Here is a 13,414-nt window from a genome sequence, read left to right on the forward strand (position 1 = left end):
GGTTTTGGTAGAAAAAAAAAAAAAAAAAAAAGGAAGAAAAAGTGCTTTTGTGTGCCCTGTACCTCAAAAGCATTGGTTGTTGGAAGTCGTTCCAGAGAGAAGTCAGAAAAGGCATGTAACACAATGAACACAGAACTTTAATGAAACATCTGCAGGTGATCTGGGATCCATAATTGGGATATAATATGACAAAAGAGGAAAGAGTCTAGGCTTTTGGTCTTGATGGAGCCAGATCCAAGTCCCTGCTCTGCCACCTTAAGCAATGATTCTGAGTCTTGGCTTTTATGATTTGTAAAATGGAGCTAATGATGTTCACTTCCCAGAGCAGCTCGGAGATTGAGTTTATGTCTAAAGCTTTGGACACACACAGAAAGTACATAAAAAGTAGTACTTGGCTTTCCAGGTTAGATACTATTGATTCCAAGTAACCGAATACCTAATTCAGATTGGCTTAATTAATAATAAGGGAGCTATATTACGTAGATGAAAAATGGTAAGACAGAGTGGGCATGCAATTTAACACATCAGTTCTCGATATCGATCAGGGCTCCAATGGTGTGCTGAACTTGCCTTGGTTTTTCTCTCATTTGTGAGTCAGCTCTGGGTTGAAGGCAGCTTCCCTCATGCTGACGAAAATGGTTCATCACACTCTCCAAAGGGAGAGAATGAGCCTTTGTTCCACAGTTACTCACAGGAGTCTCGAGATTAACTCTGATTTGTCACTGCAGAACCAAGTGGACAAGGAGATGGAAATCACTGAATGTCCCAGCTTCAGGATCTGCCTTGGGAGCAGGATACAAGCTCACTCTCTGCAAACCCTCAACACCTCAACTCTTTCACTTCCCCTCCATTACTCCCCCACACCCCCTACTCTTCTAAAGAAACATTTTCTAGTCTGGTTTGGGAGATGGAGGAAGGGAACCCACTCTCTCAAAATTCTCAAATATTTTGTCTATGCCTACAGATTTTGTCTATGCCTCTACAGATTCCTAAAATTTTAGGTTTTTGGAAACAAAAGCCAGAAAGTTCTTTGTTTCTGTGTTTTACAGTGGCGTATCCCTCCTCTGTGACAAGGATCACTTGATACTTAATTTTTCCTTTCCTCAAGTCAAAGGAGTTAGAAAGTCTTGCAATTATTTAAGCCAAACACTTAGATTTGTCTGTGAAGGTAAGATACACTACACACATAATACTTATGTCAGTAATCATCAGCATTTTCATCTTGATGTGATTTTTTTACAGCTGCCTTGGTACTATTATAGCAATATACTCTAAGGACTACTTTGCTGATACTGTTGAACAAATAAATAAGGACATTTCTAATCCTCAGTCTACAGATTCAAGGACTTATGCATGCACAAACTCTTGATATACTCTCCAAGGAGTCCTTGTGGGAGCCCCACGAGCTCTTGGTTTGTATTCCTATTAGCAGGTATGGTTGAATCTAGGGATTCTAGTTTTCGTCAGCTCTTCGGGATTTGAGAGCTGAACCCAACAATCTTTATTTGAGATCCTCCTTTTGTTCTTGTAGTTTAAACAGAAAACGAGCAACAACAACAACTGACTGAAAATAAATGCAGCTTTTTCAGTTCCTGATCAGTGGAAGCAGAGCTGTATTTAGTTGCATATCTTGAGATATTTGGGCTATTATTTGTCCAAGTACAACATTGCTTCAGTAGACCTACGTGTAACCATCAAACAAATTTATACTCAGAAAGACAAACAAGCACACCTTCCTGGCTTCTAGAATGGCTCTTTTTTTCCTCTCCAAACTTGAAAGATGGACAAGATCATAATTCACATATGGCACTTAGTATATACTCAGTACATGATATCTTTCCTTGTTACCATTATTATGTAAAGAAAGCTGTATATTCTTCCTAACCTCCTGGTCTGGGCCTTCAGATCTGTTTCTCAATTCAGCCCCAGTAGGTGGTACTAAGGTTTTGTAGCAGAGTCCCTAACTGAAATTAGATACATGGGACTTCTCAGTAAAGCTACAAGTAAGGAGTATTTGTTAGATTATTTTAAATACTGTTCTGTGTTGTTAAAGTTATACTGCATATGTGTTAATGTTGGATTTGGCTAAAATTCTAAGGTAGGACCCCTTGTCTGAAAACACATTGTTCAAGAAATTTGATAACGATAAACGAAGGGAAAAGGTGTAAAACTTCAAGGAAGAAATCATCTGATAGTTCATAACCATGGTTCTCGTGCACCCTTGAAGATAATGAACCATACCTAGGACTTGCCAAATCTGAGACTGGAAGTCTGGGATCTAGGTATATAACTGAATATCACCTAGATGGACAACCCATTGGACAATGGACTCATCTTCTACTCTCTGGGTAGAAGTCTTCTTCTTTTAATAGTTTGCCTATAACAGTGGTTGTCATAGAATGGGTATATATATATATATATATATATTGAATGAATAAATAAATTAATGAATGAGCAACTTTCAGATCTTTGTATGTTCTGGCACTCCAATCACTTCAGCCCAAGCAATGGCCTTCAACATTAGAGATTTTTAGATATGCAAAGACCCTAAAATGAAAATAGATCCCCACTGAGTCACATGTTAAAAGACGCCATCTTTTCTCCCATAACACGTTAACCCAGAAGAGATATAAGCATGAGGACATGCTGCCAAGACCAATCTCAACCCATTTATCCCTTTAGAATACTTTGGGGAGCACAGGTAGTGTAAGAAAGGGTGTCGGGGGGAACAATGCACCTCACATTTCTCTCCAAATGTTTTCATTAGATTTTCCACTTTGGGACAGTCAAATGCAAAACTACAAATGGTGAGCAGACCAAACAGGGAAGTGTTCTCTGTCATTCTGTTAATCCAACTTCATCCATCAGCCTGCTGTTGGAAGGCCCTGGAGTAGAAAGACTAGTCAGTCTCCTTCAGCTTCCCAGGCTACATCCAGTTGCCCCACTCTCTGGCCTCTCCCCAGGGACCTGCACCCCTGCACCCCACAGACATGATGTAACTGTAGACCAACAGTTGAGAGTACGAGTAAAAAAATAAGTAGGAAATCAGAGTAAACCATTTTCCCAACTGTGTATTAAACCAACTGTGTATTTCACAAATTAGTTTTTCTAACCAGAGATCAGTAGTTATAAATTCATCAAAATAAACTGATTTAATAAAAGGAACAAAGAAAGAAATGAACGAAGGAAGGGAGAGAGCAAGAGAGGGAAGGAAGAAAGAATTTTTGATTTCTTTTCCATTTTAAAAACATCACGGTTGATACCATTCGCTACTTTCTAGAAGGCTGAGTAATGTAACCAACCCTTGATTTCTATAGCTATAATTTGGAAATAAAAAAAAACCCTTCATTTCTTAAAAACTAAGTAAATAGATCTCTCGTCAAAGTAAATCAAATCCATGAACTGAATTATTTACAAAACTCAAATTGACTATATTTATTTTTAATGTAATTTTTCAACTTCTGTCATTTATGTCCCCCAAACTCCCTCTTCCTTGATAGCAATCATTATCTGGCTAGGCCGCAGCCTTGTGAAAACACTATCAGCCAATTTCTCTGCTAGGGGAAAATCCAGAGCACGACGACCCTAAGAGTTTTCAAGGAAGTAGGTAGACTCATTTATGCAAAGTCTTGTCTTACATTTCCCTTCAGAATAGTAGTAGATGTAGAATAAATGCATTTATATTATTAAACAAAGAAAGAACATAATTTTTCCACCTCTTCTTTATCTATTCAAATATTGTTCAGATTCAAAAGCCTTCCTTTGAAAAATCATTGATTCCCTGGGCTTAAGAGACTATTGTCCATAGGATTTTTAATTACCTTTTGAAGGAAAAAAGACAGTTGGATTCTGGTTTGGGCAGTCAAAGAGCAATTCACTTGATTTTTTTTTATACTTGATTTTTTTAACAGCAGTTTTAGGTCCTTTTAGTGAGACTAGGCCTCTGTACTGCAGACTTCCCTCAAGTGTTTCTCAGTATTCTCCTCCTCCCTCAGGTGGTGCAGGATGGCTAGAGTGGGCTGGAGTTGGGGGTTTCCCTTCCCCTTGGGGGGTTACTCTCTGATAATGCCCCAACAAGTTGGCTCTAGTTAACTAGTTTCTCCTGAGGGCCAGCCTCCTTAAGAACTGGTGGATTTCAGAATGCTTCCTTTCCCACCCCCTGCTGCAAACAAGAGGGGATTTTCCTCATTTTTACTGTGAGAACTTGGTCAAACTCCTGGAGGTAAATCTCACAAAATAGTCCTCCCGGGCCCTGCGACTGGGTCCTCCCAGAGTTTTTCACTCTCAGAGTTGCTGCACTGAGCGGCCAGCATTTCCTCAACTACAGTTCAGGTTTTCCTACCCCAGCAGCACTGGTTCCCCTGGCCATTTCCACTCCTGAGTCTCTGCTGGGGGAAGCCCTAACGACCAGCATTCGCAGGTCTGTCTCTCCAATCTTTGGGGCAGTGGTTAGCCCTGTGTCCTCTCCTCTCTTATGGACTCAAGAAAAGTCGATCTTTTTCAGTCTGTTCAGCTTTTCACTTGTCGTTAGGACAGTGTGGTGACTTCTAAGCTCTTACATGCAGAACCAGAAATGAACAAAACTCAATTTAATTTTTAATTGTGGGCATTTTTCTTAAAATCATTACTTCCTATATAATTAATATCTATTAAATTTTGGCTCAAAGGGCACTTTTTTCTACCATGTATAAAATCAGTCACATGAGAGAGTGTAACTTTTCAGACTGTTCTATGCTATATGATAAATACATCTATTACATGAAGAAATAAATGTGTGGCGGCTGAGTGTTGGTTATTGCCTTCTGTGAGTGGCATTGTTTAAATTTCTGGATTTCAAGCCAAATATGGCAATCCACATGACCTGCTCATTCCAACCACCCTTTGTCGCTTGTCAAACAGGCTTTACTGGGCAGAGGCCTACACTGTAATGAGGACTACAGGAACAAATAGATCAGCCTCGAGAGAATCTCACTTGTTTTTCCAAGCATACCTGTGTTTATCCTGCTCTTGCCTTCCTATATTCTTTATTTAAATTTTACCATGATTTATTTACATTCTTGTTTTAAGCCTCTCCAGATTCTTAATAAACAAACACCAAACAAACAACCTCCAAGATATTTAGGTTTCTTAGAGCTCAAAAGACACATTTAAAAGACTAATGTTCTGCAGGTATAACCCCCATCAGCCTTATTAAATGTTACACATGCTTAAAGTTGAAAGGAGTCATTATACATCTTTAGCTCATTCACCCTCCTTTGAGGAATGAGGCTGAGGGCTCGTGCGGGCGTGGCTGTCACACATGATTCATCACCACCGCTGAAGACGGCATTTGTTTTGTGAACACCAGTGCTGTTTTCAGAGGCTTCCCTCAGCCTCTGAATCCTCCCAGTCACACTTACACAAAGTGGCCTTGTCTGAAGCTATAACTTAGCTGGTCTTATAAGTTTGTCTTGTCCTTGCTCTTGGGTTAGCCCCATCTGAGCCCATGCAGTACAAACTGGTTTATCACTGCTGCAATCTGTTCTCCACCCATGGCCTCGTTCAGGTCCTGATAGACTTCCCCAAAATTGCAGTTTAGTTTTGGCCTCTTATTTAGGTTGATGAAACGACTCAAAAGCCCCCAATGTGGCAACTTGGAGTTGGTCTAAGTTTCCCAATCACCTCATACGTAAGAAATTGCCCCTACTTGACAGACTTGTGTTTGGCGTTGAGTTTGATGCCACATCTACCATACGCTCAGAGAACATTCTTCAATTTTTAATCATTTTCCAAATTCTTTGGTCTTCAACACATTGCTGACAAGAGCGTTACTTACATAGTAGAATTCACTGATAGCTTTCAGCTGTCTCAACCAATCTAAAGAAGCCTCTGGGTTTTTGTTTTTCCAGTTTGTTTATGTTCATGACACTGCAGTACTAATTTTCTAAAAATTAGCCCTTTGTGTTTTATATTAGCAGTACTGGCAAGGCCTACATTAATAACAATTAATGGAATATTAATGGTTGCACTCTACTTTTTTAATTACTACTTGTATTATTCTCAGATAATGCTTCCTGGACTTAATGATTATGCTGTTGAGAGAATAGCACCCAGTTGTTGGTGACTAAAAACAGCTATCAGGAGAGATAAACAATTGAAATCAAACTCTTGCCCCTGAGACAAACTCAAAAATATATACATTTATAAATACTTATTTAAAGCACTATACAAAATTCAAAATAAGTAAAAAATTACTTACCACCAGACAGGGTAGAACTTCTTAGTCTGATATAAAATAAAGATGAAAATTCTGCCAATTACTAAATGCTTGTCACCACTGTTGGTATTTTTAAATCAAAATAAGCAGTTTCTAGAAGCTCAGTGGATACCTGTCTGTAGCTGGAGTAATCACACAAAAACCATGCCACACTGAATACCCAGTGTTTTACAGATAAAGCACATAGAGGATTGCAACTTGGAGTGATATCCACGCTGGGCCAGCAAAGCAGCTCAGCGTAGTGGTTAAGAATACGGACCAAGGGCCTAGGCTGACCAGGCTCACCTGCCACTTTGCCCCTTGGTAGCTGTGTTATCAAGTCACTGTGCCTGTTTCCTCGTGTATAAAATAAGTATGATGATAACAATAAAATTCTTTGGAAATTCAAAGAATATATATGAATAAAATATAAATAAATAAAAACGATAACTACAGCTTATACTTACTACCTTACAATACCTAGACATAGTATCTGGAACGTATTGAGTGTAAGCCATAGTTGTCATTTTTATTTCAGTGCATATCTGGAGTGGTCACTGTGTCTGAGACGGTCGGTCTGTACTGGAATGCTAGTCAGCATGTGTAAAGCAATCAGAATATCAGTCCTGAGAGTCTGTCAGGAATTCAGATAGTGGCTCTGCAGTGGTCAGGCCATCCAAGCCCCGGTGGACCCAAGGAGGCCAGTCAGTCAAAGGCCGTCAAGTATATGCTGTGCTCGCACACTTCTCCAGCGCCCTCCCAGGGGCCTGGGTGAAATCGTGTTTCTCCAGCGGGAGCGGGCCCTTAGGACAGACATAGTCCAGGTGGGGGTGGATGGTTATTGCTGTCTGATGTACAGCTTTCTTCTTTTTTCCTTCCTCTCTCCAGCCCAGCCACTTAGCCTTTAAACTAGCTCCCCAGACTCCCTTCCTCTCTGGTGGGGAGACGGGAAGATCCTCCCCCACTGCAGCTGTTCCACGGTCTATTCCAGGGAGACCTCAGTCCCTACTGAGGACACCAACCTAGGTCCAGGGTGTACTAGAGCTCTTCCTTTCCTCACCCACTCTACTGCTCACGTCTTCATTCACACACACACACACACACACACCTGTCCAAAAGTTGCCCTCTCCAGCTCCCAGGCCCTTCTGTGGTGAGTTCCTCAAGAGGCACAAGGCCAGCAAGCCACCCGCAGGTAGAGGCACTACAGCAGTGCTGTCCAATAGAACTTTTGCAGTGGTGGAAATGTCCTATATCTGCTTTGTCCGATACGGCGGCCATTAGTCAAACGTGGCTACTGAGCATTTGCAGTGTGGTTAGTGCGACTGAGAAACTGAATTTTTTGTTTTTTGTGATTTAAGTAGTCACATATAGCCAGTGGCTATTGTATTAGCATAGTTTTAGAGACAGTCTGGGTCCCAGTCCCAGCTCTGCGTTTCCTGGCCCCACAACATTGGGAAAGTGACTTTAATTCTCTGAGCCTCAGTTTCTCGCTATGTGATACATCACTTAGCTCCCAGTGCTGCTGCAAAGATAAAATAAACTCTGTCACTGAAGCACCTAGCAGAGGATATGATCTAGATTAAACTTCCAGGAATATCAGCTATTAAATGCATTTAAAAATACTTACTTATGTCTCCTCATGATTTAGAAGGGTTGTTCTCAGAGTATTGATTGGTTGAAATAATCATGCCAAAATCATGCTCAGTTGACCCTTAAAAAAATAGAGAAAAAATATCAACCAGAAGTACCTGATGGAACTCTAACAAAAGCTATTCTCACCTCTACCTTGGGGAAATACAGTGACAACCATGCCTAGCGGAGCCTTGGAGAAAGATGCCTATGCCTCTTTTATCGAGAGATATATTATGGGGGGTTCGAAGGCTGTCATAAGAAAATTTCTTAAAGCAATGACATATTTTGTTTGGCTGAGTCTGGAAGGTTTCAGCCTTGCCTGAAATATGTGACAGAAATATTTAACAAATAAACTGTTATCAACAATCACCTATCAAAGCAGGAAAATCAATTTAATAAATTTTTTATTGAATTCCTGCTCTGTGATACGTACAATGGAACCCACAAGAATAACGGGACATTATCTCTGCTTTTAAGAATTTCACAGTGCTTTTGGAGATGCAATATTTTCAAAGTACAAATGGCAGAAATATGAACTAGGTTAAGTGCTGTGGGTGTTTGCATGAGAAAAACTCAGTGTTGGCTGAAGTGATTGAGGGGAGCTTTGTAGATACAGGTAGCACCAGATCACAAAGACCAACAAAAGAATGTTGCTCATCTTCCAGGTCTGAAGAGGTTAGTATGGGAGGATTCATTTCTGAAGCACTTGCTTGTGGCAGGTATTGTTTAAATTGTGCAGGCTGGTAAGCAAGTTACGCATGTAAGTTTCCTTTGGATTCAATTCATCCAACAAGTATTTATTGAGCATCTAATATGTACCTGGCAAGGACACATATTAGATGCTTGTGGCATCTAATATGGTTTGTGGCTTGCTCAGATTTATAGACTTGAAATCTGCATGTGGGGTGGGGAATCTGCTTGATATATGGCAACTTCATATCCCCACAGTCATAAGTCAGAATGCCCTAGTACATGAAGATGTAAATTTACATGCCCATCATAACAAATTCTTATGGAAATATCACCATTTAGATAACTAGGTGTTCACTTTAAATCATCACACAAAGGGTGGGCTTTATGTTTCATGTTTTTCAGTCTCAATGCCCTTTATTACTCCTTTTAAAAGAATTTTTTCACAACGATTCCCACTGAGTAGATCAAAATTTTGTCATTTTTAAAACAGTCACAAGTATAGGCCTATCAGAGCTTTCATATCTCATGTTCTAAGCAGGAACTTTGAAATGTAAATTCTAAAATCACAGAATCATATAATTCTCTCCTAAGAGGATAAACCTCTGTTTTTGGCAAGATATCTAAAATAAGCTAGGAATTTCTTTAATGGGAGGGGCCGGTAAACCACTCACCCCCCAAAAAATGTTTTAAGGATTCATAAGTAAAAATAAATAAAACTAGTTTAAAAAAAGAAAACTAGCTTAACGTTCCCCCCCCCCCACTTTTCATATAGAAATACTGACCCTTCCATTTGAGCCAAAGGGGATGTGACACATACCCTCGCACCCACCCCTGCAAAAGTGTGGCTCCTGGACCAGCAATATCAGCATCATGGGGGAACTTGTTAGGAATGCAGAATCTCAGGCCCTGCCTCAGACTGACTGAATCAGAATTCCCTGAATCTGCTCTTAATAAGATTCCCAGGTGATAGGTATGCACATGATAACTTGAGAAGTATTTCTCTAAGGAACATTAAAATACTACTGAATTAACTTGAAATAAGGTGCCAGTTAACTCAACCCTGTGTCCTCAGATCCTTTCACAGCTAACCACATGTAAATTGGTCCTGTAGAAGAGACAAGAATAGTGATTTCATGTTGAAACAACAAAGGATTCTTAACAGGTGCTGACATTCCCTCGTCCTCAAATTAATATTAAACATGCATTTTAAAAAAATATCTATTTAAAGCGATGACAAATTGCTTTCTCACCCAGGTTACCCACATGACTGTACAAGCTGTCTTTCCCATCAACTGTTTCTTTTTTTAAATTAAAGTCAGAGATATAAATGCAACCTAATAAGTACAATGAACGATCAATTAGATCATGATGAAAAGAGACTGGAAAGGTTGAGAAAGAAAGAAATATAGAGGCGGTCGAGAGAAATGGAGGGGACAGCAGTGCCAAGGCCAGCAGTTTCCTGGAACCCCTGCTTCCTTACTTCTTAGGGTGCTCCTCTCAGACAACCTGCCCCCGTACTCCAGGGTGATAGGGCCTCCATGCTCCAGGTGATGGAGTAGAAACGGAAGCAGGACCCTAAGCTAGGAGCACTCATCTATAAAACACACTCTAGGGAAAATGAAATTAAGTCCCTTATTAATGTAAATGGAGGTATTCAACTTCTAATTGATATTAAAGCTTAAGTAAAACTGAAATAGAAGTGCATCTTTTAGTTTGGAAAGATTAATGATAAAAAAAAAATCAAAGAGGACCTAGCTTACAGTTGTTGCCTTTTTGTAATTCTTAGCCACAACCAACAATTCCTTATGAAAAAGGTACAAAACCACTGCTTGGATATGCATTTCTGCTCTTGTATAAAAGCAAATTTATGAAAATTCAAATTCAATATCATTTGCTGACTCAATTGCTATAATGAAGGCTGACAGGTTTAATATAAATAACTAAATATAATCATGTAATCACCAGGAAAGAAAGTATAAAAAGGGCCCTAATAATAGTGGTGTGCTAATAAATGTTTAACAACTGGCTCTCTGGAGGAAAAAAAAGCCCCAACTATAGCATTTGCCAATCTGCATGACATAAATGCTCCTAACATGGTCAGTTTCAGGCTACCATTGTGATGTCACTGAATGCAGAGTTCGGAAGAGACCCACACAATTGGTTCTCAGGAATCAATAAAAGCTGTTCCAGCACACTCCTAAAAATAAATAAATGTGCAGATTTTTCTACTTATCAATAGATTGAGCAACATGTGATCTCTGGCCCACAGGTGTGTTTATTTATACCATGAAAAGTCTTGTAGTTCTATGGTTAATCTTAATCAAAGGTGGCCAGGGCCAAAGTTTAAACTTCAGATGAACAAGCACATGAATTCTGAAGTCTGGCTTTCCACTTTTTTGATTTGCAGCACATCAGAAAACGCCTGCAAAAGCTTGCACCTTTATGATATCCTCCTGCTCATCAGGCGCTCTTAGGCTGATGTTTTTAACAGCTGATAAAGATGGGGAACGTACTCTGCATGGCTTATATTTTGCTTCCTTGGATCTCTTCCCCGGAGTTTGTCACTGGGTTAGATGTAATCATGAATTCTGAGGACAGACATGAAGTAACAGCCATGAATATGTACACTTTGGGGTACCTGGTCATAAGATTTGACAGCAATATTCCTCAAGATTGGCAGATAGATTAAAGTTGTGGTGGTTACCTCAAAAATAATTTTAAGGTAGACATTTATAGGCTATACAAAGCAGGCTTATAGAGATATTTGTCATAGGTGATATTTTAATCCCATCATAGAAAAACAATGTTTCTTATAAGTAACGTTTAAAACACAAGAGTCACAAAGCCTTATTGTTATACATCATGTTCAACTAGTTAGACAAAATCTATTATGCACTTATTGTAACATACATGAAAGTGAGAGTTCTCATTCAAAAAAGTGTCTAGGGCTTCCCTGGTGGTGCAGTGGTTAAGAGTCCGCCTGCCAATACAGGGGACACGGGTTCGATCCCTGGTCCAGGAAGATCCCACATGCCGCAGAGCAGCTGGGCCCGTGTGCCACAGCTGCTGAGCACGCGCTCTAGAGCCTGCAAGCCACAACTGCTGAAGCTCGCATGCCTGGAGCCCATGCTATGCAATAAGAGAAGCCACTGCAATGAGAAGCCCGTGTTCCGCAGTGAAGAGTAACCCTCCGCTTGCTGCAACTAGAGAAAGCCCACATCTAGCAACAAAGACCCAACTCAGCCAAAAATAAATAAATAAAGCCAAAAAAAAAAGTAAAGGGAAAAATGCTTTACATTTGTACAACAAGTTTTAATTAGCAAAATCCTATATACATATGTCAATTAAATGTTTTTTTAAAAAGTGTCTAGTTAATACTTACCCAGTATCTCCCAATCTTACACAGAAATATTAATGATAACACATTAAAAGAAGATAATTCATAAGCCCATTAGAAATGAAGGCTGTCATACAATCTAATGCCAAAATCTGGGATAAACTAGTAACAATTATATGAAATATGGACATGGCATTAACCAGCTTTGCTTTATGAAAAAAGGACCACGTAAAATAAGGTAGGAAAAGTCTACTATAACCTCGCAATATAACATGCTTCTTAAACAGACATGTAAGGTCTGCTTTGAGAAATCATCCCTCTATAACGCTTAGAACACTGTACGGTGCAGTGTGGAGATCTCTGAACTCCCGAAACTACTCCTTCCCACCTCCACTGGTATTCTCCTATATCCTTGCAGGGTCTGTAACTCCTAGAAAATAACGGGGCAGGAAATAGGGGGAGGGGTTAAGAGTGGGCACAATGAGAAATGGCATGGAGCATCCTAGGAAATTTAATTACGCTTTTTAACACCCCAGAAAATTAGGCAATAAAGGAGAAGCCCTCACTGGATTCATGCTTGCTAGAAAAATAGAAATTTCTCTAGGTCCTGTGGATAAGAACCTTCCCTCTTCCAACAGGGATCTGAGAAAGGGATTTGATCTCTGCACAAAGAAGCACATAGGCCAAAGTGATCTCCCTACTTGTTGGTAAACACTAAATCTAGATAGATGTTATTTTTACCAAGGTTGAGAATAAATGCCAATATGAAACAAAACTCAATACAAACTACAGAACAAGAGGGGAAAATAGCACCCAGAAGACCTAGAGAGAAGCATAGCTCTAAATATCATTAAATGTATGATCTAAATGAAAATTTTAGTAAAGTGTAAAAGTTATGTCATATATGAAACAAAACAAGTCATTTTAAAAGTTGAGATGAGATGAAAGGGGGATATGTACGAGATAATGAGGAACTGGGAAAAACACAGAAGCAGAATTTAAGAGCACATTGAGGGAGTAAAGAGCAGAACTTATGCTGCAGAAGACTGAAGGAATGATGTGGTTAACAAATTTGAAAACTTGCTTAGAATGCAGGGGATAAGAACAAATATAGGCAAGTAATGAGAAAGACGACTACAGATATGGAAGAAGAAAAAGGAGAAAGAAGATTCAGATGTTTACTGATGTTCAGTGATAGTAGAGGAGTAACCAGAACAAACTGAACTTCATAAAGATTAAATCAGAATAAATTGAAAGAGAAAAAAACATCCAAGCTAGAGCTTAATCAAACCTTTGAGCTGAGGAAAGACCAGTGCCTATACTTTTTAAAGGGCTCCTAGGGACTTCCCGAGTGGCACAGTGGTTAAGAATCCACCTGCCAATGCAGGGGACATGGCTTTGAGCCCTGGTCCAGGAAGATCCCACGTGCCGCGGAGCAACCAAGCCCATGCGCCACAACTACTGAGCCTGTGCTCTAGAGCCCGTGAGCCACAACTACTGAGCGCACACACCTAGAG

At 39.8% G+C, this 13,414-nt stretch overlaps 1 protein-coding gene across 1 annotated transcript in view; it reads right to left on the minus strand.

The window, feature by feature from the left end:
- The window catches only part of PLPPR1 (phospholipid phosphatase related 1), a 350,894-nt gene extending 342,977 nt beyond the window's left edge, over positions 1 to 7,917 (minus strand). Inside the window, exon 1 of the mRNA XM_024734435.1 lies at positions 7,863 to 7,917. The gene's annotated coding sequence lies outside the window, so the exon portion shown is untranslated. The remainder of the gene's footprint in view (positions 1 to 7,862) is intronic.
- Positions 7,918 to 13,414: the final 5,497 nt, after the last annotated feature.

This window comes from Neophocaena asiaeorientalis, unplaced genomic scaffold (assembly GCF_003031525.2).
Source record: "Neophocaena asiaeorientalis asiaeorientalis breed wild unplaced genomic scaffold, Neophocaena_asiaeorientalis_V1.1 scaffold192, whole genome shotgun sequence".
In the NCBI taxonomy this organism is placed as follows: domain Eukaryota; kingdom Metazoa; phylum Chordata; class Mammalia; order Artiodactyla; family Phocoenidae; genus Neophocaena; species Neophocaena asiaeorientalis.